Source organism: Ambystoma mexicanum, chromosome 6p (genome assembly GCF_040938575.1).
Source record: "Ambystoma mexicanum isolate Mex_15411 chromosome 6p, UKY_AmexF1_1, whole genome shotgun sequence".
NCBI lineage: Eukaryota > Metazoa > Chordata > Amphibia > Caudata > Ambystomatidae > Ambystoma > Ambystoma mexicanum.
This window is the reverse complement of record NC_090935.1, coordinates 284,800,768-284,825,167: the sequence shown is the minus strand read 5'-3', so window position 1 is coordinate 284,825,167 and position 24,400 is coordinate 284,800,768. Positions and strand designations below refer to the sequence as shown.

Sequence of the window (24,400 nt, the reverse complement as noted above, 5' to 3'; positions counted from 1 at the left end):
TCACAACATAGGCAAAAATGGGTGGCAGCCTATTCTTCATGTTTTCATGTTTTCCCTGTGCACTCTCTGGGGAGTTCTGGCCATCATGATGTTTTCCATGCCAGTACTGCACAGTTTTATGGTAGGGCTTGGATGCATGGGTAAAAACATCCCACAGGGCAACTAACCAACAAACCCCCTAACCAGAGAGGGAATGGCAATTTTCGTCGGTCTCGCGGACAAAACTCCCAAAGAGGCTCAAACTATTCCCAAGGCCAGGGTACTACATGGAACACTAACCAGCAGTCTACCCAGAGTTATGGCAGGGGTAACAAAAGAGGTTGTGATAGGGGTAGAGGCAGTCCCAATAAAGGAGGGGGCACGCCTCCACCAAAACAGTGACGCTCCGTTCAGGGTCCCTTCTCACGCATACCCAGTAGGGGGACGCATTTCCATCTTCACCCAAGCTTGGGAAGGGATCATATCAGACAGATGGGTGCTGTCCAGTGTCCGCAGGATACTGCATAGAACTCGTAGAGCGTCCCCGAAACCACCCTCCACGACAAAGAATACACTCCTTAGACCACCAGAAGATCCTACTCGAAGAGATAGAAATTCTTCTCGCAAAGGACGCGATAGAACTCGTCCCGGGAAACCAGGTAAACAAGGGTATTTATTGAACTTACTTCCTTGTGCCAAAAAAAGATTTGACAATGCGCCCAGTATTGGACTTACGGCTTGCAAACAAGTATGTCAAGCCCCAAAAATTTCGCATGACTACTCTCCAAGAGGTAATTCCCCTCCTAAAAAGGGGGATTACATGGCAACATTGGATATGAAAGATGCCTATTTTCATATTTCCATGTTCCCAGCGCACAGAAAATATCTGCGCTTCAAGGTGGACAGTCAGCACTACCAGTTCAAGGTACTGCCCTTCGGGATAGCCTCGGCTCCAAGGGTATTCACCAAGGTACTGACGGTGGTGGCGGTACACCTACGCAGGGAGGCAATCCCAGTGTACCCTTATCTGGACGACTGGCTCATCACGGGGGAGACCCCAGTAATTTGCAGGACAAACATTCAAAGAACTATCGACCTCCTCTTCGAATTGGGCTTCTCCATAAACGAGAAAACATCAAGTCTGGTGCCCAGCACCTCCAAGCAGTTCCTAGGAGCTGTTCTAAATACTCAAGAGGGGTTGGCTTTTCCTTCAGAAGAAAGAATTCGGAATATACTACTGCAAATTCCGCAATATCAAACCGGTCTCCAGATAACAGTACGCAAAGCAATGCGTTTGCTGGGCATGATGGCGTCATGTATTTACCTGGTGCCCCACGCGCGCCTGCGTCCCATGCAAGAATGGTTGGCGAAACTGTGGTCTAAGGCAAGTGGTCAGTGGGACGACCTAGTGGTCGTTTCGCCAACACTTGTACAAAGCCTCCACTGGTAGACAAGAGACAATCTATCCAAGGGGAAACCCTTTTACGATCCCGAGATACAGGCAGTAGTCACGACGGACGCATGCCTGACAGGATGGGGAGCTCGCCATCTCCACCACACAGCTCAGGGTCTCTGGTCTCACACAGTGGCCAAGAATCACATCAACCTGCTAGAGCTTCTGGCAGTTTTCAGAGCACTTCAAGCGTTCGAGCCCCACCTACTGAACCTGTCGGTGCAGATCCGGACGGACAGCACGACAGCCATGTTCTACCTGAACAAGCAAGGAGGGACTCGTTCGCCAAATCTGTCCAGACTTGCCCAGAAAATTTGGATGTGGGCACTCAGACGGAACATCTTTCTGTCATCTCAACATGTTCCAGGGGATCTCAATTCACTAGCGGACGCTTTGAGCAGAGATCCCCTTCCAGAGGAACACGAATGGTGTCTACACAGAGAAATCGTAGAAGATCTCTTCTCTGTCGGGTTTCCCCACTATAGACCTATTTGCCACAAGCGAAAACAGACAGTGCCCAGGATTCGCATCCAGGTTTCCCCAATCGGACTCCCTGGGGAACGCCCTGTGGATGAACTGGTCAGGGATGTTTGCGTACGCTTTTCCACCAACTCCTCATCAGGAAGGTGGTGAACAAGATGAACAGAGAGTCGATGACGCTCGTCCTAGTTGCTCCCATGTGGGCGAGACAACCGTTGTTTCCACACCTACGCAGACTCTCAGTGTGCGATCCCATCAAACTCCCGGGCTGGTATAATCTTTTTTCCCAGCACCAAGGTCAGAAGGTGCATCCTCTACCCAACTCCATGAACCTAGCAGCATGGCTCCTGAGGTCATAGAGTTTGGACATCTCAATTTACCACAGAGGTGTATGGACATCCTAAAAGAGTCTAGGAAACCGAACACGAGGCATTGCTACTTCGACAAATGGAAGAGATTTGTTATCTGGTGCCAGAATAAACTAATCAACCCAGTTGATTGCACTCCTTCCACAATCGTGACATACATGCTCCACCTGCTGGACGCAGGGTTGGTTTTCAACTCACTAAAGGTACACCTGGCAGCACTGTCAGCGTACACCACCTCACATAGCAAGGTGTCATGGTGGAAGGTACCCGTGGTTAAAGACTTCATCCCCCTATATCTAACCCACCACCAGGATGGGACCTGAACGTGGTTCTATCTAAACTCATGGACCCCCATTCGAGCCCATGCATAAGACAAGTCTCAAACACCTGACCTATAAGACTGCCTTCTTAGTAGCCATTACATCCATAAGAAGGGTCAGTGAAATTCAGGCTCTGTCAGTGCAGGATCCTTTCTTTACTATTCATAAGGATAAGCTGGTTTTACGGACGCACCCTAGGTTCTCACCTAAGTTTATTTCTAAATTCCATGTAAACCAGTCCATTGAGCTTCCGGCTTTCTTCCAAAACCCACAAAGCTCTGCTGAGGTTAAACTACACACCCTAGATGTGCGTAGGGTGGTCCTTCACTACGTAAACAAGACCAGACCGCTTAGGAAAACAGATCAACTGTTTGTCTCCGTAGCCATAGGCAAAGAGGGAGATCGCGTCACTAAGGGTGCCATCTCTAAGTGGATTGTCAACTGTATCCAGTTGTGTTACTCTCTTTCTGACAAATCTTTGCCTTTTACGCCCAGAGCCCACTCGACAAGAGGCATTGGGGCCACTCTGGCTTTCATTGCAAATGTTCCCCTTGACACCATTTGCAAAGCAGCTACCTGTAGCTCTATTCACACTTTTACTCAGCACTACTGCATTGACACCCATTCCAAGACAGATACTCAAGTGGGACAAGCGGTTCTAAGACATTTATTTGCTCATGACCCTTCTCAAATCCCACCTCCTTCTAACACTGCTCGCTAATCTTCCACAAGCCTCAGAAGGGATACATTACTCACCGTAATCGTATTTCTGATGCTTGTATCTGCTTAGATTCACATGCGACCCACCCTTCCTCCCCTCTGAGAGAAGGCGCATGGATGCTTGTAGTCTTACCTATCTTCTATCTGCTTGGATCATCTGTACTCGCGCTACTCCTCATGCTACCTCATGTCAGGAAAAATACAATCTGAGGGTCCTAGACGCGTGAGGGATCATGGATACAGTGGACGTCACACTAGGGATAGTATTACTGGCACGCCCTGTGTCGACGCCCATTTTCGAGTTTCGAAAAGCAAACTGTAATACTCTGCAGCTTCCATTAGATGTCGGCCTATGCACAGCATGTGAATCTAAGCAGATACAAGCATCAGAAATACGATTACGGTGAGTAATGTATCCCATATATATAATATAATCCCTTTTTTCTAAAGTGCATTTTATCAGAATCCCAAAACTATTTTCCCATTGTGTTCCCACCCTCTGCCAGTGGCCTTCAATTTAGAGTGCTAAGTCTAATCATATATATATATATATATATATATATATATATATATATATATATATATATATATATATATATATATATACTCATTTATTTTTTAACTTAATACCATAGATGCAATAGGAAAATGTGTTTTGCCACACCTAAAAAGAATATGCAAGGCTTTGTGGTTTTGGTCAGAGCACAATGGAAACGAGGGGCAATTTCATTTTGCACCCTGCACACTCAATTGCAAACAAAAACTTGTTTTGGGATTCATTATTTTGGCAAATCTTTGTCTATACTGGCTCAAAACACACTGGGAGGAGCGTGTTAGTTTCAAATGCAAACAAAACACATCCCATGATTTCTATAGGGGAATTAATTGATTTTGTTTAACCCCTTAAGTACCAAGGACGAGGTATCTCGTCCGTGGGATTACCTCTGTGGTGCCAAGGACGAGATAGCTTGTCCTTGGCACTTAAGGGATTAATGAAGGACAAAATGTTAGAAGGCATTGAATGGTGAAATACCGAAATCCCCAAAAAAGGCCTTGGCACTGGTGGGGTGGGGGGGGGGCCTTTGCAGTGAAAAGGTTAAATATGCTAAGGATCTACACAGACAAACAGGATATATTGCAATGGGAAAATAACTAAAACAATACTTGAAAATACAGTGCCTACACAATTTATGGCTTTGGGGGTGGTTTTACTTACAGGAGAGGCCTTGTAATGGACATCAGGGAACAGCAGGGCACCTCTGTGATAGCAATGGTGTCAGTCCTGGATCGTCCCCTCCGGCTGCTATGAGGAGTCCCAGTCAGCTTCGTTGTCTCCTGGTCCCTGTCTGCAATGCAAGATTTGGGGCCTCTCCACTTGGGTGTTTCTCGCAAGAGTTCAGCAACAGGTTACCTCCCGGAATAAGTGGGAAAAGCCCCGTTCTGATGCAAACTGGTTTACTTATAGAGCAAATGACATCACAACTTGTTGTGATTCCCGTGAAAGGGATTGGTCTGTTTTCTCTACCCACCTCCCACCGGTGTGCTAATAGGACAAGGAGATGAGGGGTGCGGCAGGGCACCTCTGGGATAGCAATGGTGTCAGTCCTGGATCGTCCCCTCCGGCTGCTATGAGGAGTCCCAGTCAGCTTCGTTGTCTCCTGGTCCCTGTCTGCAATGCAAGATTTGGGGCCTCTCCACTTGGGTGTTTCTCGCAAGAGTTCAGCAACATGTTACCTCCCGGAATAAGTGGGAAAAGCCCCGTTCTGATGCAAACTGGTTTACTTATAGAGCAAATGACATCACAACTTGTTGTGATTCCCGTGAAAGGGATTGGTCTGTTTTCTCTACCCACCTCCCACCGGTGTGCTAATAGGACAAGGAGATGAGGGGTGCGAGTTAGGAAAGCTGTGGGAGGAGAAAGGTTTGTCATCACAAACTGACATGTGGGCTCGGCATGTTCAAAACTATGAAAATCTTTCAACATGGCAAGTACCCTAATTTTGCAAATCTTTCCATGTATGTATATATTTTTAGGAACTACATTTTAAAGCAAATCAGATGGATGCTAATGTGAAGTCGGCACGCCCTTCCTATGCAGAGATATGGTTTTTCTTCATTTACTCAGGAGCAGTATCAGTAAAAATATGCCACTTCATAGCACCATGTTAATTGTATGCTTCACCCTCACACCAACTTTCAAATCTCTCAGAATCAAGGGAAGGCATTTAGTTATGTTTATCACACAAAAAAAAGTTTCAGCATGGTTCAAAGGGGGTTACTGTGACCTTTTAATAAAAGTCTGGAATGACCGTTGTGGCATGTATGCAGCCCCTTTTATGCAATACTATGTATTTTTTATATGAACTAAACTCAATTTTTTTTCTCTATTCACTTTGTTTCATTTTCCCTTGAGCATCCAGAGGCTGGCTCATGTTTAACTTTGCCCATCCCTTCATGGCCTGTAATGGCCCTGGCTTCAACTCTAATGGACATTTTATGGGAATTGTGACCTCAGTCACTGCTGCTGAAAAAACAATGCATGGCCCCATCGGTTTCCACCGTGGTTTAAATCTAGGCAGTGTATTTCTTTCTATATTTTTAAGCAGTGGCCCTGATTGGTGCTTGACAATCAGACCTCCCTCTCCTGTGCGAATAGAGGAAAGGTCTTGGAGGTTAAGTTTAATCTTTAGGAGAAATAACCGGCTGCATGTAAAATTCTGCAAGAATGGCTTTTAAACCCACACAAAATGCATTTGACATGACATTTTATAAGGCACCCGGGCCTTCTATCAATGTGTCATGTACTTCTTTAATCTCACAGTTGCAAAATATATGAATATCACTTCTGGATTGTCCATATGTATAGGGCAGTTATATGAGAAAACCATGTTCAAACTCTGAAAGTCTTGTGAGCACTTCTCTTAGCATACTGTCATTTGGATGTGGAAAAAGGAAGTTCTTTTCTTATAATTGCAATGAGCTCGGTTTCACTTGAGATGACTGGAGCCCAATCTGGTATTACATTGAAGATAATGTACACTCTGTTATCTGTCTTTTTAAGTAAAAGTGCAGCTCTCCATAGATTCAGTAAAACAGCATTGTCTGACACATGTTGTTCTTTTTCTTGCTAAAAGTCATTGCGCACATCTTCACACTTTTGAGATTCAAGCCTGCGTTCTTTCCTTTGAGATTTAGGCCTGTTTTGGTTCAATAGGCCTCATGTCTGACATCACCATTTCTGTGCTGGCCTTCTACTTCCACGGGACTTCCCAAATCACTATGGCCTCTTTATTTCTGTCATTCTTGGGTTATATTTCACCCCACATCTGGCATGTACGCTTTAGCCCCAAGCTCATAGCAATTCTATGCCTGAAGCAAAACCCACAAATGTGTACTTTTCAATTGTGCCACATCTTTTCACAAATGTCAAACATAAGTAAAATGTAGCATTTAACACAACATGTATAGAACATTGATTTTGTCAAATGATTTCTCTGAAAGCATTACATATTTAAAAAAATACTGACAACTTCTTTTGCAGGGAATGCTTACCTTAACAGTATCTCCCCCTCTGTGTTTTTCATTGTCTCTAGAAAACCTTTACTTGGTCCTCTCTATACGTTCATTAGGTAAAAGGCTGACTGGGAGAAAGGGGGATGGAGCAGCAAGTGGCTTTTGAGGGGGCCACACATTGTAAAAGGTCAATGGTGCAATCAAGCAGTACGGTGAGTGGAATATTTTATTCGGCTTCTGTCATTATCAAATAGTTTTTACATCCACATCGGCTAGCGCAACTCCACTTGACAGTCCTATTGTAAAAATACTTTTTAGAATGGTCGAGTACCATTTCTATTGTACTTGGTCAATTCTTTGTGATAGTGTTGCTTTAGTTCCATTTGCACTAACTGCACTGCCCCTCGCAGCAGTGCTCTTATGAAGGAAACCATTTGATGTTTCGTTGACATGGAGTTTTGGCGACATCCACTTTTTCTAAAATGTGGCTTCCTTCTTTTGTGGCCATTGGCAGAAATTGACAACACCTCGGCTCTTATTTCATTGTAGATAGTTGATAGCAAAGGAAAACAAGTAATTTACTTTTGCTGCTTCTTTGTTGGACTATGTAAGCAAGCCATGGAATCAATGTTTTCGAGAACAAAAAAGTGTGCGATTCAAATTTAGACTGGTTTCAAGAGGACAGCGTTTGGTCTGTACACAGAGGACTATACAAGTGCAAAATGTGGTAGACCGCAATCCTGCCTCAGATGGGTGCACTAACCTGGACTTGGATAACATGGCATAAAGCTTGCCTTTACATTGTTTCCTTCTGAATACAGTTTACTGCGTAGACTTACTGTTTGTGAAATACCAATCATATAGTAGTGTTTAGATAATGGTGAAAATTAATTATGTGCCTACCTCTCAATTATCAATATGTTTATTAGCAGTAAATGAACAAAAAAAGGCCCTGCTGCAAGTATCCGAGTAGTGATGCGCTTCACCCCACAGTAAAAAAGGAGCAATTTCACAATGTATCCACCCTGGCTTTGTGCGCTGGTTTGATAAAACTAAAAGTACACTATTAAATGCAAACTCTACTACAAAATATTATGACAAATCATGGTAAAAAGTACCAATAGAACTCAACAAAGGGTTGAGTGTAGGCAATACATTTATTGCAGTCTTAATGTAGACATACCATGATTACTTAAACCGAATAATGCCACCAATGTTTATTGAAAACGTTGTGAATAAGGTGGTTATTCGGTTTGTATTGTTTAATCATCCTGACATTCTCAGATCCCACTTACTTATTCCGGCTTTTTACAGTGAGTAATTCTAGTAATGTGGTTTGCCCAAAATCAAATCTTGCGCATTCATTACATGTTTCTCCAAATATCCCTGTTCAAAAATCTATCTTGAATCAATTGAGAATCAGTCAAAGGTTTGGGGTCTGCTGCAATTGAGACTTGCTCTTACAAATTCTCCTTTTGGGATGTTGTGAATAATGTGCTTGTGCTGGCAACTATTTGCAAGTAACACAGCACTGACTTCTCTTGGCTTTCTATATGTTCTTGTATGGATCTTATCCTTGAAATAGATATACAAGTCCAATAAACAAACTTCCCTCTGTTTCAAAGTAAATTACAAACCAAAAGTACTATCATTCATATATATACCGTATTGTATTAATTCCTTGTTGGTTCCATCCGAAATTAAGATGTCGATATAACAAAACCATTTAATAATTCTATTAGAAAAAATTGGATGGGTCCTGGCATGCTTTTACTTCAATTCAGCCACAAACACATTTGCTAAGTGAGAGGAAAGCATGCACCAATTGCAATCCCCTTACATTTATACAATGTTTAGTTAAAGAAAAAGATATTATGTTTTAGTGTGAATTCTAGAAACTCCTTCAGCATTTTTACATGTAAATGATAGGATGTTGATTTTTCTTCAAAAACAAATTCAATAGTGGATAGTGCCAGATCATGGTTGGGGTATATAAGGATTTCACATCCATGGTTGCTGGATGAAATTTCCATTGCATTTAACAATCTCAAGACATGCCTATTATCACGAATGTGCAAATCAAGTTTGTACACCTCTTGTCTCAGAATAGTGTCAAAATATTTATTGATATTTTCTGTATCCCACCCATTGCTGCTAACTATTGGCCTAACTTCTGGTAGTTTGTAATATTTTTGTATGTACCTTTGGTAGGAAATATATAGTTGGGATCATAGGCTCCTCTGTGATTGGACATTTTCTTTCATCTGTGAATTTGTTTCAAATGCAGTTTTAAAATCGGATCAGTTAATGCCCTGGTAGTTCAGATATTATTTGATTTCTTCATTAGCCATGTGAATATCATTTGTCTTATTGAATACCACAATATTGCCTACTTTGTCGCCTCCTTAATTATAAATTCTTTGTACCAGCTCAATCTCTTATAGGCTTGAAATTGCTCATAAGAAAGATTATAACCTGCACCTTAATGGTCTTTAGATTTCTGGTCCATTGTTTTTAAAATGTACCCAGTTACTGCCTAATGAAATTCATCAATAATGTTACCTTGCTGTGTAGGTGGTATGAATGTTGATTTATATATTTTTTGTCTAAGTTTGCTATCCAAAAATGTAGTATTCTGTATTCCCAAATTGTCAATTCCATACCGGACATATCCTCTAATGTTAGTAGAGTGTATCATCGATATCCTTAATTGTCAAGCTACTGATTTCGGGTTGTTACATGACTTCCCCATTTGAAAGATCTAAGTTGTGAAAGAATTGAAGTTCAATTTCCTGATGAATTTAAAAGTATCAATCTGAATCTCCACATAGATGTTAGCAATGATGAGTCCTTTGGTCAAAGCCTGTAGTTCATATTGATCTAATATATGGGTTGAGAGATTGAGAATCAGATCTACCTCCTTTCCAATCATTCTCTTCTGTATTCAGAGTGTGTTCTTACTCTTACTCTTCATGTTCTTGGTTGTTCCTCCCCTTCTGCACCCTCTGAGATGAATCTTATATTGGACAGTCCACCCATTACCTCTTTTGTTTTGCTTTAGTCACCCTGAGTTGGAAGGGTATGCCCAGACGTGGGACCTGTACCTGCTGGGCCTAGAGACCTAAGCTATTCCTCACTGATGACACCCAATAAGGCCAAAACATGACTTAAGATGCTTGTCATCTCACGCAGAAGGGATGTGACCTAGAGGTTTGTGCTGGACTGCCCCTTTTTCGGTGGGACCAAACCCAATTTGCATAAGGTCTTTCCCCTTTCTGTAATGGCTTGGCCGGTGAAGAACCATGGTCTGGAAGGTTGCCCTGAGTTATGCCAGAGGTTAAGATTAATTCTAAACCTTTCACCCATTGCCTCTTTTGTTTTGTTTAATTACTGTGGAGTCGGGATGTAACTCACACTAGCAAAGTACACAATTCTATTCTCTTTCTATGGATAATCATTTGTCAATCCATGGGCTTTATGCACAGGAATGTTACGCTTTCTATACACAATGTCTCACTGGGCCATGCAGTGAAAGGCACAGCATATTTGTCCACTGTTCTACTGAGTTATTCTATTTCAAAAGAGTGTCCAGGAGTGTCAACCACCAACCCAATTCCGTTACACCTGCGGTACTAGTCGGGGTAATAATTCCAGGGGACTTAAAGTATTATTTGGGGTGGGTTTAATACTTGCATCTTATTTTTTTCTTCTTTTGAGACATTGAGCCAGCATAGACCCACTGAGATTGGAAATCTCCCAGTCAGGGAGTTGGGACTGCCTCTGGTTAAGTTGGTTGAAATCCCTTATGAATACAGCGCAATTGTCTACATTGTATTCAGATTTAGCACTCTTCTAATTGGGACACGTGTTGTTCAGCCCTGCAGCGTGTTTCCAGAGTGTGAGTCCCCTCATTATCTGTGCCTCTTTAAAGTGTAAGACTGTCCACTTTTATGTTATAATTATGTAACACTATTTGATCTACCTGATCTGTCCATTGACTTTCCCAACAGTCAAACGCCTAGAGAATACATGCCCTCCTTCTCTATTGGCTAATTATAGTTTATATATTTTTGATATGAGTAAAGGAGACAGGTTATTTTCACTCCTAAACTTCTGAATGCCATTTCGTTTTTCATCCTTAATTCATCCCATTTCATTTTTTCTTCCTTTAATTCATGGTGGCAACCGCCCACCTCAAATGAAACATGTATTATTGTAATCCCCTAGCCTAGACGCACCCCTCGACAAGCAACATCAATTTTTACAACAAATATATATATATATTTGTATACATATGAATAATTGTCTTCATTATTAAAAGTTGGAAATAGATTGTGTGGTGTTTATAAGAGAGGACTTTTAAATTGAAACACTATGGTTTTTCCCTAAATCATATGATTTGAAAACTGAGTAGCATTTACTTTTGCAAATAGGATCAATGGCAAGTGACACAATTGTACATGTCATGTATTTAAACTTGGGAGGGGGGCCTAGTGATCAGCACATAAGTTATATGTAAATAACGCTTTGTGAGGCCCACATCAATGACTGATCTGCCACACTTGACATGCTCCAGTGCCCTGCTTGTATTAGTTTACAGGTAGCCAGTTTTATTGTCAACCAGAGTACCAAAGTGTCACTAGTAGTGGACTCGTTTGTCTTTGAGGCTGGTTTGTAAATCCGACCATCTGGTGGATTTTCGGGATGTTTCTTCATTCTCCTCACTGATTCCACTATACAAGGCAGACATTGTTCCACTGATGTATGGAGTTGAAGCCTGGCCACATAGTTTTGAGACAAATTTAAGGAGAGGTGAGAGTTGATGCTTGAAAGCGATTTTCAATCTACCCAAACATTTACCTGTTGAATTTCTTTTGGTACAACTGAATATTCGCTCTATCAAATCCATGACACTAAATCGTTATTTGTAGTGCTATTGTGAAACTGTTAAACTCTAATAATAATGAAATTAGTGAAAACTGAGGCCGAAACGATGTGTGGGGATGCCAGAACAATACGAGCTGCTAGATCATGTTGTTAGCACTTACATGCTAAAATCGGCTCCAAATTAAACCCTTGAAGGCCCAACGAAAATGTTTGGGAGATTACCAAAAAGGGCCATAGGAATTTTAGATTGGGAACAAAATTATATTAATTTGGCTACTAAGTTTGTTAGCAGAGATTATATTTTTCATGTTCCTTCACCATTTAACACATCAAATTACATAAATGAGTTTCCTAGTAGTTTTATTTTGAGGGAATATAATCTAGTCCAGACATTGGATGTATTAGGATCAATGACTTCCATTAAGCGGGTACAGAGATGCTACAGCCGTTGAAACAGAACACCTCTTGGTATGGTGTGTAGCTCTGAACTCCCAACTTTTAAAAAAATAGAGTAAAATGCTACCACCTCCAAATCTTACCTGGAGCACTGGGCACCACCAGCCACAAGGTGGTTGCAAAGCCATCCCTGGCACATAACACTGCTCTTTGGCATTTGATATTCTAAAGGTAAAAGGGGGTACACTTTTTGACATTAACTCTGTCGCTTCAACACTGCGAATTCTAAATTTTGTTTATTTTAAATCAACAATGTACAGTGGTGTGAAGATCAATTATGATTGAGTACTCTGATTGTAGGGCACTTTTCATCCTGTTTATTGAACAATGAATTACATTTTGCATTACAAATAGTGAGGAATGTTTTCCCAAGTTGTAATCCGTAGGATCAAACTGGATAGATCACATTTTCTGAGAAAAAGATGGATTTATATTTTTTTTAAATAATTGTCATAACTCTATTTATAATGGGGCACAATTGGTTGTATGTTTTTGTTATTTCGATTCAGAGGCACTGAGTTGGCCAATTGTTACAGATTTTGTTTGTGTTTGAATAAAGTTGGGTACCACTAACAAGAACATGTGTAGAACTGCTGTGAATAGAGGTGTTGTGAAACGCAGTACAAGGCATAAATTAGTTTTCAAAAATTGATTAGCAGAGTTTGCTAATTGCATTATTTTTGATTAGCAAACAGGCGCATTTGATGAGCAATTTTGCACTAATATTGTGAATGTCACCAGAAGTTATTTATACCCAAGACATGAAATGAGCAACAATACAGCAGTTTTGCATACTGCTGAAATAAGACTAAATGGTGCATGGCCCTACAAGCCCTCTTTGTTTGGCACACTGCTGCCTCCCAGAGGCCAGTCATGCACAGTGAAACGTATATTTGACATTTTTCTGCAAAGTGGATGTCTCCTGCAGTTGGTAATATAGAATACAATCATAAAGAAAAGTGTACTCTGGAGCCCAACTACAGTGTTTGGTATTGCAGTAGATCTGTAGATGTACAGACTGTATGGAACTATTGATCACTACTTTGCATAAGCATCTCGTTTGCTTTATGTATTCATTATGTAAAAGGTAAGAAAGAGACTAAGAAGAGTGGATTGCATAGCATGCTGAGAACTGGGCAAACTAGGTGGAATATTGTAATTTGTGGTCATCTCACTTTCAGGGTACCTGGTATAAGCAACAGTGATGATTCAGAATTTCAAGGAATATGGGCTTGCTCATGGGTTGAGCACCAGTTGCAAGATGTATGCAACCAGCAGGTTACAGAACTAGGTTTGCCAGCAAAAGGATTTGATCATGTACATTTTCAAACGTGTTAAGTTGTCAATATGATGCTTCTTTCCCAACAAATTGAAATACAATGGACACTATGAAATTTAGATACACTAACATAAATGTTACTGTAACACATGGAGGTGATGCAGTGTTACAGTATCAATACTGTAATTATGCATTATGTAACCACTTACATTTTAGGAATGGAATTGCATGACTCTTATAAAAATATAAAGTTGAGACATACTGGTGTTTGCCAGACAGGATATAGAAAGCTTAATAAAAGTATAATCTTGATTACTTCTTGTTTGCAATTATTTGAATAAGAAAAAGAAATTCTTGTCTAGCACCCCCCCCACTTGCTTTTGGCACTTGAGAGTGAAGAAGATGATTACTACTGCACTTTCTCACCGTTAGCACTTCAAGTGAACAGAAAAGAGGGTGAAGAGAGCACCATGGGCAAGAGAGAAATGTAAGGCAAGCTGTGCGTTTACTGAAGAGGGCAACTTAAATAGCTAACTTTGCTACACAAGTGTGTATGAGATTAGCAAATCTACAGAATTACATAGCAAATTGCTATGCAACACTGCTTATTTTATGCCTTGCAGTATGTGCCACATCTTTGTGTTTTCGATTTATGTATAGTTTGGTCAACTAAAAAAGTGCTGTAGGAACAAGCATATGCATCGCATGCTAAAGGTTTCTAGAAACAAATTGTCATATGTTCCTGACCTCTATATTTTGTGTGGTTTTTCTTGTTTCTTCCTGCATTTTCCTCAGTATTGCCATCTGAGAACATTGCCAAATTATTCCATACTAGCAGGGCTACCCGGCATAGCCCAGGTTACAATGTATCTAAACTTTAAATATTGTTTTCCAATGCTTCCCTGAATGCTTGTTTGTGCCGAGCATCTGACGTTTCCATCAGCCTGTTTTCTGGCTTCTCTTTTCTGGCGTGTCTAGCTTGTCTCTGTGTTGCCTATCTGTTTGCTTGTGCTCAAAGTCTATGAAGGCATTGTTCAACTATCTCGGCTGCCATGGCTGCCTGTATACACCAAGCATCAGAAGACTTCCCAAAGTAGATTGTCTCTTGGGTGGCATGATGATTGACTTACCAGTTTCTTTTCACTGGGGATGTCTACTTCTTGAGTGTCGATACTAATTTCCCGGATTTTCTTGTATTGATTGTCATGGATTACTTGTGCAAATGTTTCATGCATTCGTAGCTTTTGTTATGTTAGTTTGTTAAGGAAAGAATTTCATCCGCCAGGGGCACCTTAGCAACATAAAATTAAGTAAAATAAGCAGGTGTCCTCATTTTATCTACCTGGGATGCCGCTTTAGCAACTTTAAACCACACCATTTGATGCCTCATCAACAGTTATGCTACTAGTCCAGTTTGGTGCCCTCTAGATAGTTGCCCCTTCGTTTCTGTAGCTAACAGACACACTTTCAAAAATATGTATTAAATTATAGACTGATGGATGTTCATTATCGTGGGATAATGATCTGCCAGTAGGTTATGGGCCGATGAAAAAGGGTCATTGGTTCAAGCAATAATTACCTCCTGGGGGTGTTGGCACATATTGATGGTACCAGTGCATGTTTTGGAGATTATTTGGCAAAGAACAAAATGGATTAATAGTGAGTAAACTAAGTAGACCAACTGAGTAGATTATATGCAAGTTGATTTTGTTTTAGCCCCCGGTGCGGTTGGCAGCCTCTCAGCCTATCAGGAGGTTCAGAACGGGGTCTTTACCTCATGAGCCTTCCCCAGCGAGAATGAAGTTAAATGCACCCTCGGTCTTGTGCTCCCGTTGCCCCTGGCCCAAATTTCGACATCCTTCACCCATTGCTGAAAAATCTTGCCTGCAAAGTGCATTGTTTCACTGTCTGTGAAGCTAGAAAGTTAAGAATGCAATCCATACCAGTAGTTATTGACTTCACTCTGAACATTGATTAACTCAGAGGATGTCAATAGAGATCTCATGTACTAATAACTGTGACTGTACTTTATGCAACAGTTTATAAATGGTGAATTTCTCAGGTAACGTATGCCACTGGTGCAGTTATTTTCACCTAAAATCGGACTAGTCCTTATAGTATATCCATCAGTCCTTCCAATATAGAAGACATGATGTTGATAAAACTTTGGTATTCCAAATTGTTATATTATTGTATGGCTGTTTTCATAAATGAAACACTTACATGTTCTGGGGAGGGACGGACACTGCACTAACCAGCAACACTCGCATGTGTTGGGAGGTTCGGTATAATCTGAGTGTTTTACAGTTGCTTTCAAGCAAGAGCTTTTAGTTCTGAAAAACAGCATATTAGAGTTCTTGCGAATAAAAGCTATTAACCATAGAGATAATTCTTCGAGCAGACAGAGACTTCGCTTTTCTTCACTGAGATATGCACATCAATCTATAGTCTCTCCAGTTTGTCTCCGGGCTCAGTACATGTCTATTTAGCTGTCATATTTCCGTGTTGAATTACCAATATACTGTGCACCGTGGGTCAGCTTTGTGAAAGGAAGGATGGATGCAAGGAATTAAATTGTCATGAATCACGGTTTCATTTGCTTCGGGACACCCATGGTTTGCAAATGACAAATCAGAAAAGGAGGGGTGTGAATTGTGCGTATTCCTGCACCTAGTTAAATTACTCCCTGCCTTATGTTCACTTATACGAAAGGCTAGAATTTGCAATCAGTGAGATATTTTGCAGTGTGTGATTAGTTAGTGTGGTCATACAGTTGTGATACAGTTATTGTATTTACTCCTTTTCGATTATTGCAGCAATGGGAACCAAAAGGAAGGTAAGACGCCTCTACAGATTCATTGCCGTTCCTTTTGCAAATTTATTTTGGATATGTAGTGTGGTGGGTACTGTGTGCACCAGGCTTTCTGTGGACTGTCAACAATGTTGTGAAAGACACTGGCCATTTAAAGTGCCTGCGTGTTAAGTTTGAACGAAAATGATCTGTTACTGGGACAGTTGTTCTGAGAGGGTCATGAAACCAAAGCTCCCCGAAACGCACGTAGCATCTGAGAACCACCTTCGTGAAGGAACTGCTTCACCGTCTGGTCAGTGAGAGCACGAACGGCGGAATGCGAGGGTGGCATCACATTGCCCCTCCAGCATCATCATTGTAAAAGGAAGAGTGTGAAATACCCTACCTCCAGAAACATCACATGAGTGACTGGAGAGGCACACATTGCTTCTAGGTTGGGTACTATCATGCCATACGTCAAGCACCTATGGCAGAATGTGTCATTGCTCTTGCAGAAACATGGTGTGATCTATAAAAATGATTGGATAATAGGTGGATTATGGTCTAACCCACAAAGGCTAAAAAGGGTGAAGGATAACCATAACACACAGCAGTACAGGGAGTGCATGGAGAGACCGATGGTGGTGTGCTGAGCGAAAACGGTTACGTTTTTCAAATGTTGGGAGTTTTTATAGAGCACGGCCTGAGCAGCAGACCACTTTACTTAAGAGAATAAGGGTGGGTTACTTCATAGTTACTTTGCTCTCTTCCAGTGTTTGCTCTCTCCAGACCCACAGCCAGCCACTCATTGCTCATGCCTATGCTTCCTGAATCAGGCCAGCTCCCTGATGGTTCCAAGCAGAGCTCCTTTTAGACAGTCTTATTTTTTCCGATCTTACATTTCAAAGTAACAGAGCACAAACACCACTGGGCCGGCTGTTACCCAATAGATGTTTGCAGCTAAATGTCACTTGATCTCACCTCCAAACTGGTCTTGGCAATTTAGCAGTCTAGTCCTACCCCTTGTGATCGTCTTCAGGCAGTCTGTTATGCTACAAATGTCTCAAATGTCCACATTCAGGAAGTGATTAGAGCTAGATGGCCTGGGCTTTATGCATTCGGCCCAAGCACTTGCTCATGTGGTGGGGTATAATTGGATTTCCGACTGTAAACTGCTTTTCTGGTCTGCCTATTTTCGAATCTTTGGAGTTCCATCTCAATCTTATCATAGGTATGGAACTAGTGGAACATGGTTGAGTAAGATCAGACATTTATCACTAGGTCTTCAAGTTTTGTGTAACATGTTGCTGCCTCCCAATAGTGCACTTTCTACCATACTGAATGACCTAGAAATTGCAGTGATGCTAGCTCTCTAGGTAGGATGTATCCCATAAAACACATACACCCATCGATACCTGAAGTCAACAGACCTGCTTCATGGACGATATTCAAAAGATTAAGTGACTCAGGAGATCTCTGGAAAAGCTTTAGACAAATTATTTTCTGCCCACAGTCATCCCTAATAAACTGTAAACTCAACAGGTTAGCAATGCTAATATCAGTAACTCATCCCGGGTATTTTGCTTTATCATTTGTCAGTGTTGACATTTTCTCTTGGCCTCAAGTCAATAGTTATGCACAATCTTGATGCATTGTTTGCAGTATACAGTCAAACCCTTCCATGTCCATCATGTGAGCTGCATAGGCCCTCTTCCTTCGGTGGGGTGGGCTGGTGACATTCAAAGGTAGTTCTAGAACCTGAATGGCATACAGTCCTCTTCATCAGATCATGGCTCCATCCTGATGATGATGCAATAGTGGAGAATGTATTGGGAATGGGGACTGGGAAAAAGCAGTGATTCACTCTAAGATTGGTGGCGGGGGCACTTCCGTCAGGTGAAGTGAGGAGAGACAGATCCCGGCAGCATGTAGCCAAAGGTTCATGGACACAGGGTTTAGAGAGGGGAAAACAAGCCGAAGCAGAATAGGTACAGTTACTGTGTAGAACATGCTGCACCAGTAGCCCCCGGATGGGTCTCGTCATACCTGGTGTGGCCTTATATCAGAAACATCATGGTCTCTTAAAGGAAGAAAGTTGGGAGAATTTTATGAGAATAGCAACTCTCTTAAGTGTGACTCTGGCAAAAGAAGGCTGAGATTTCGTGGTATGGAAAGGGAGGCCAATATGGCTGCATAGGTTGTGTGGTGCATTGGTAATCAAACTCCAAACATTTCATCCTCCTTCAAAGTTTTTACTTGGTGTGGTATAAGCATGAAAGATGGTGCATTTATATTAATCAGGAAAGCAGGCAGACACAAGAAATCACAATCCTCTGCCATATCATGTATTAATATTGCACTTGTTTTCAGGCTGTTGCATGAGCATTCTAAAGGCTGGGAGGCCTGATGTTCCTCAGCCAACCACAAATCTATATAAAGGTTCCAGAGTCATGTGGTATTGGCCCCACCATTTGTTCAGATGTGGGCTCTAGAGGTGCAACATTGGAATTAACAGATCTGGAGAACAGGAGTTACAGGTAAGCAACTTACTCCATCTGTTTTAATTCAGCAATAAACCATGAGGACCTTTAATGAGGGCCCCCGGTGGCATTACCACCCGTTCCAGCTGTAGAAGAATGGGTGGTTATTGCTATTAGCACCCTTCCAATCCGGAAACCCATGGTGCTCGAGCATTGCATTTTGATTCAATGAACGGGATGTCTCGCTGCTTCCCGTTCATTGAATCAAAGTACTTTCTTAAGATGGCCATCATGGATCAGGAAGGCAGGGCTCCATACAGAGCCCCTCTTCCCATTTCCATGGTGGCCACGGAGCAGCAGTGTACGGCACTACCGCTGCTGAAGAAATGAGATCAGTGTGGTTGGGGGTGGGGGGGAGGGGACGTTTTAAAGGAAAGAGAGTGTGGGGGAAGATGGCGAAGTGTAAAGACAGGAGGGGGGGTCTGTACTTCTGCTCTCTATATGGTAGAGGATAGGCACAGAGGACCCCAGCCAAGATTCTCTATTGGTAGTTTCGTCGAGCAATCGGGGCCTATCTTCTCAGGAGGCGATGCAGGCTGGTTCTTAAGTACAGTGTAGTCCCCAAGCCCCCACAACGGAATGTCCACACACTGTATTAGTTAAAACAGTCTTTATATAATTAAGGTTCAAGGTTATATACACAATCACAATAACTCACTTTGTGCTAAGTTAATCTACAATGGCAAATATATACAGTTCTAAGTGGTACCACAATTATTATCAGATGTCATTAAAGTGCATCAACTGTACTCTGGTTAAATGTCACATAAATCACTTAATAAAGGTAACCAACAATAGACATAGAAGGGAAAGCAGTTGGTTAAAACAATTGGCAGAATACTGTCCCCTTCCGTTAGACACAGTTCTGTGTGAAGATCCCCCCCGCCTGGACAACCTGTAAAAAAAGGATATACTACAATCCCAGTCCGTAGGTTGTTCTACAAGTCATTTCCTTCTATGATTTTTCTACCACCCCAATGTACCTGGAATAGCAGAGTTCAACGTCGGGTCGTAGACGGATCCTTCTTGTGCGGCTCCCTTTAAAGCAGGAGCAACGGATCATCGAGATCCCTCAAAGAAAGTGAACTTGGCGTCGAGGCAGCAGCTTCGGTCCCAGCTGTGCTCGTCGACGATGATTCGAAGACATCCTGCAAGGAAGGTGTGCGGGGCACCTCGATGTCGATAGTTCAGGACCGCAAAGAGTTTGTGAAGAACTGCAGCCCAGCAAGGGCGTTGAATCGTCCGGTGTCTCTATGGTCGTTGGGTGGTGGTAAACCCACCGGCGGATGCTCCTCGGCGCGTCGACGGCCGGCCTTCTCCGGCGGGATAAGGCAGGCAGCGGTGCGGACGAGCGCGTCCGTGCATCAAAAATCTTAGGCAAAGGAACGTTGCGGCTCCGGTCGTCGATGGCACAGCGTCAAGCGGTCCCCGCTTCTGGGCAACACGGCTTCGACGTGCCTCCAGCGGTTATGCAAACTTGCGAACCCTGATCGATGTGGGTGGACGGAATGCCTAGTGCTTATCTTGGTTCACCTCAGCGGTCCCTGTATCCGGTCGGCAGCCTATCGAGGGTCCGACTTCCAGGGCGCTTCGGCGAAGGTTAGCGGTGCTCGATGGTCCCTTGGAGCACGGGAAGAGGGCACCTAACCAGGTCCTCTCTTGGATGAGTCTCGACGGCTTTTGGATTTCGGCGAAGGGAGACAGCAGTCGACCACCTTCTTCAGACTCGGCTTCGAGATTAAACGTCAGTTTCAACTTCAGCTTCTGAAAGTATTCTAGCAGTGAGAGGCCCCCAGATATATTAGTTGATCTCTCATTCGTTCTGCTGGCTCACACTCAGGCAACCAATCACTCAGAAGGGCATTCAGCAGTCGGCCAATCAGGCATACAGTGCATTCAGGCCATTCTCCTCCAGACACCCGCAACAAGGAATGTGTATTGGGCCAAGTACCCAGCCATTCAAAACTACACACTGCATTCATACCAGTTTCGGGCAGGGCTGTCTCAGTCATTGTGTCAAACACCAGATACCAGACATCCCCAACAAGCGAATATTGGTCACACACTCCATTCACCCAGGTCCCACCGACAGGGTGTACCCACAACATACAGTCACTGAGAAGGCTCCAGCCCGTCCGGCCTGGCCTGGCACAACACCACCATAACACACAACAACACCATATATGGAACTTCGACCCAACAGCCAGTCAGGGAGAAGGGACAGAGTCAGGGCTTCCCAGGACTTTGGGAAAACAAGGTAACGGGCAACCGAAAGCAAGAGGCCACAGGGGCCATCTTGTTTCCTATCAGGAATTCACTGATTCCAGTGGTAGGGCCTGGGTATCCCAAAATGGAGGATACTCGGAGCACCTGTCAAATTCAGCATGGAGCTGCCACCAGCCCATACCCTGCTCTGTGGGGCGCACACAGGTACACCCCCACCCATGGGTGCCATAAGGGTATCCCATAGGTCTGTACACAAACCAAAAACAGGAATAGCTGCACTGCCAGGACTCCCTCATGGACTCCTGGGCAGAAAACAATACAGAACACAAATGAAAAAGGACTACAGGACAAGGACAGGGAGGCCCTGTCCCTCCAATGCATTTCCAGCCTCAAAGCGATGTAGGCAGTGGAAGCAGTCATCACGTTGCATGGAACGTAGGCTTGGACCAGTAGATTATGCCAATGATCAAAGGAACCCGATTGGCTGCCCTCCTCGCTACCCCACGGGTGCTAATTGCCTATAAAGCACTAGAACATTGAAAGTTCCATTGGACAACTGTCCTGACTAGTATTTAACAGCTCATACTGAACATTGCTATATTTGCTGTAGTTAGCCACCCATCAACTCAATACGGCCTCCTACTACAGTCAACTGTAATCAGAATGCCATGCAGATGTTTGGATCGAATGTTCTTTAAAGTAATGGAGATAACTGGTCCATACCATGTCTCCTCACATTAACCCAGAAAGCAGTTTGATGCTCTCACCTTTGAATTGATATGTCAAATTGCCCTCCAGACCATTTTCATATTTGATGCACAACAAATCTCTTGATGTATTTTCTATTACATTTTAGTTCATTGAAATATGTTTTGCTTTTTGTGTGCACTAGAGTGGTGGACAGAGGGCTGTGATCTATATAACCACCTGAAAAAGTGTGTCCTGGCAAGTAAACGTGCTCCTAATGTAAGCAATAACTACCAATATTGCACCACAGTTCTGAGCAACGTGTGGGTCTCGGCGCTCTGGCCATGTTGTTTTCTTATCTGATGTCCCGCTGCAGTGTTGCTAACCGTTCACTTCAAAGCTTTCACTTGTTGGCCATGGCTGTGATGGAAATCGAAAACGGCCTCCTTCATTCGTGAATGAACCACCTTTATTTTCACACAGCTACCATGTTTGCCTTTTTGTTTCAGTGACGGAAGCCTATTCAGGTCGGAGACGTAGCATTCAGAGGGTGAAGAATGTTCCATCATTGAAGCATAAAAGAGCACCTGAGCAGTAGACATGGATGCAATATCTTTGTATGCCAAAACAGCAGGCAAAACCAGCCTACAAAGTCCTGCAGCTCATGTTAAAGGTCCTTGCTTCCTCCGAATGCACATCAAAAGTGATAATTGGAAAGCTTTGAATAAATTGTAAAAACTTTCTTTCCATTTGCCAGCTATCATGTCTTAGTTGTGCAGCCTGTCTTTGCCATTATGGATGGCGACAAGCCATATTCTAAACAGTCATTGTCCTGCCACCGATGGGGCCAGGCCAAGGCCAAATTACGAGGCCACATTCCCTCTGCATGTGAATGCAACCGACACCAGGCATGAATCGGCATCCTTGGGCGTCAATTTCAGGCACATTAAACAAGAGACAAGTTTGGCCCAATACCCTCCCACTTGTGGAGACTCACAATAGATCAGGAAGTGATGAATGAAAATCTTCAAATAAACTGCATCGACTGCTGTTGCTATTGGTAGTTTCCATTTAATTTATTTTTAGCTAATTTGAACTACTACAGAATGAGACCAGCCATATAAAATGTGGTCTTCATTTTACCATCAATCAGTGCTTCACTCAGGTCTTTAACATGCTCTGTTTATTGAATGACCAGTACAGCCAACTAGAAGATATCACAAATATTGAGGCTTCCCTAACAGAACTGTGCACATTTTTATACATTTTTGGTAGCTGCAACATCTCTGTTGTCTGATCTAATTTACCATATTCTTTGCTTCATACATTAGTCTCTCCATTAAGTAATACATCAATTACTTTAATCAATTGGATGCATTTGTTGGCTGCTTTTTGCATAGTGAATGCAATAATATCCATAATGGCATAATTTGAGGAATCCCGTGGAGTCATCACTAAAAACCAGCTTAAAGTCTCCGCCCATGTGCCATGGGGAGGCAGCCACTACCTGATCCTAACCCAGGAGTTGGTAACATGAGGGAGGATCACATGGGAGGAGACGGCTGTCAGTCGGAAGTGGTGACTCCATTAGGAGAGACGCAGTATACATCCTCTTCTGAGGATGGGATTTCTGGAATACTTAAATATCTAATTGCATGCTGTCAGTGTAAGGTTCCCTCTCCCAGAGCTACCTAAAGTACAGAATAAACTCTTTTAACCGGCCTTAAAGTGGGTCATTGGGGTTCAGGAAGTTAATCTCGCATCTTCTCATTGTTATGACTCTGCCTTATATCTAGGTCTAAAACCCGAGGCTAAAACACCAACTCCTTTAACAACATCCTATACATCTGAACACACTTATTAACAAATCAACTTAAGTTAACTGATCATAAAACAAACAAAAACATTATGGACTTCAAGTCCCATAATGCTTGTACTACTGAGAGTTGATGAAGTATCATGATCGGTCTAGTTGTTAGGACAGAAAGCACCTGAGCGGGACCTTTAAATATATAAATGGGCTTCAGGTGCAGGAGCAAGGCGAAGATGATGGAGTAATTGTGGCAGCAGCAGGACACTGTGTGGGAGATGCTGTAGATGTTGGGGAACCGTGGCCATGCAGAGAATGTGCAGCACAAGGCAGTTTTGAAGCAAGCCATGCCGTGTGGGATACCAGTTCCCAACATGTTGTCAACTGCTCCAGTACTGAAGTCGCATCAGAAATCGCACAGATCAGAGAGCTGTCGGAGCTCCCCTGAAGGACCGCACAGACCGCAGCATTCAAACCGGAACTGGCAGAAGCAGAGAAAGCCCCAAAGAGATTTGCAGCAGCACCATCGAGTCAGAAGGAGACGCCAAGGCATACTGGTGTAGTTGGCCTGAAGCAGGTGACCCTGAGGCACTCCAAAGGAGACCGCTAGATGGAAGTCATAATTTTAAATACTGAACGAATAAACTGATGCAAACTGTGCACAAATTTCCTAATAATGCATAGCAATTAGGGGACCATTGTCACCTGCATTGCCAAATCCGGAGAAGAGGGATAGCAAGGCAAAATGGGCGCAGTGTTAATTCCATCACATTGTCTTGATGAAGTGTTTCATTGCAGAAAGTGATTATTGAACCATCCTGAATCAAATGTTTCTTTGAAAAAGTACTATGACGTATAAACAATTGCTTGGCATTTAAGAAAATTACCTTT

General features: G+C 42.7%; 1 protein-coding gene across 14 annotated transcripts in view; it reads left to right on the top strand.

Moving 5' to 3' along the window:
* The window catches only part of TCF4 (transcription factor 4), a 1,236,777-nt gene that overhangs the window by 731,936 nt on the left and 480,441 nt on the right, over nt 1-24,400 (top strand). The window contains exon 1 of one of the 14 annotated variants that reach the window (XM_069627023.1): nt 16,275-16,291. The exons of the other annotated variants lie outside the window; for them this stretch is intronic. The gene's annotated coding sequence lies outside the window, so the exon portion shown is untranslated. Of the gene's footprint in view, nt 1-16,274; nt 16,292-24,400 lie in introns of those variants that run through there. 14 annotated transcript variants of the gene reach the window in all.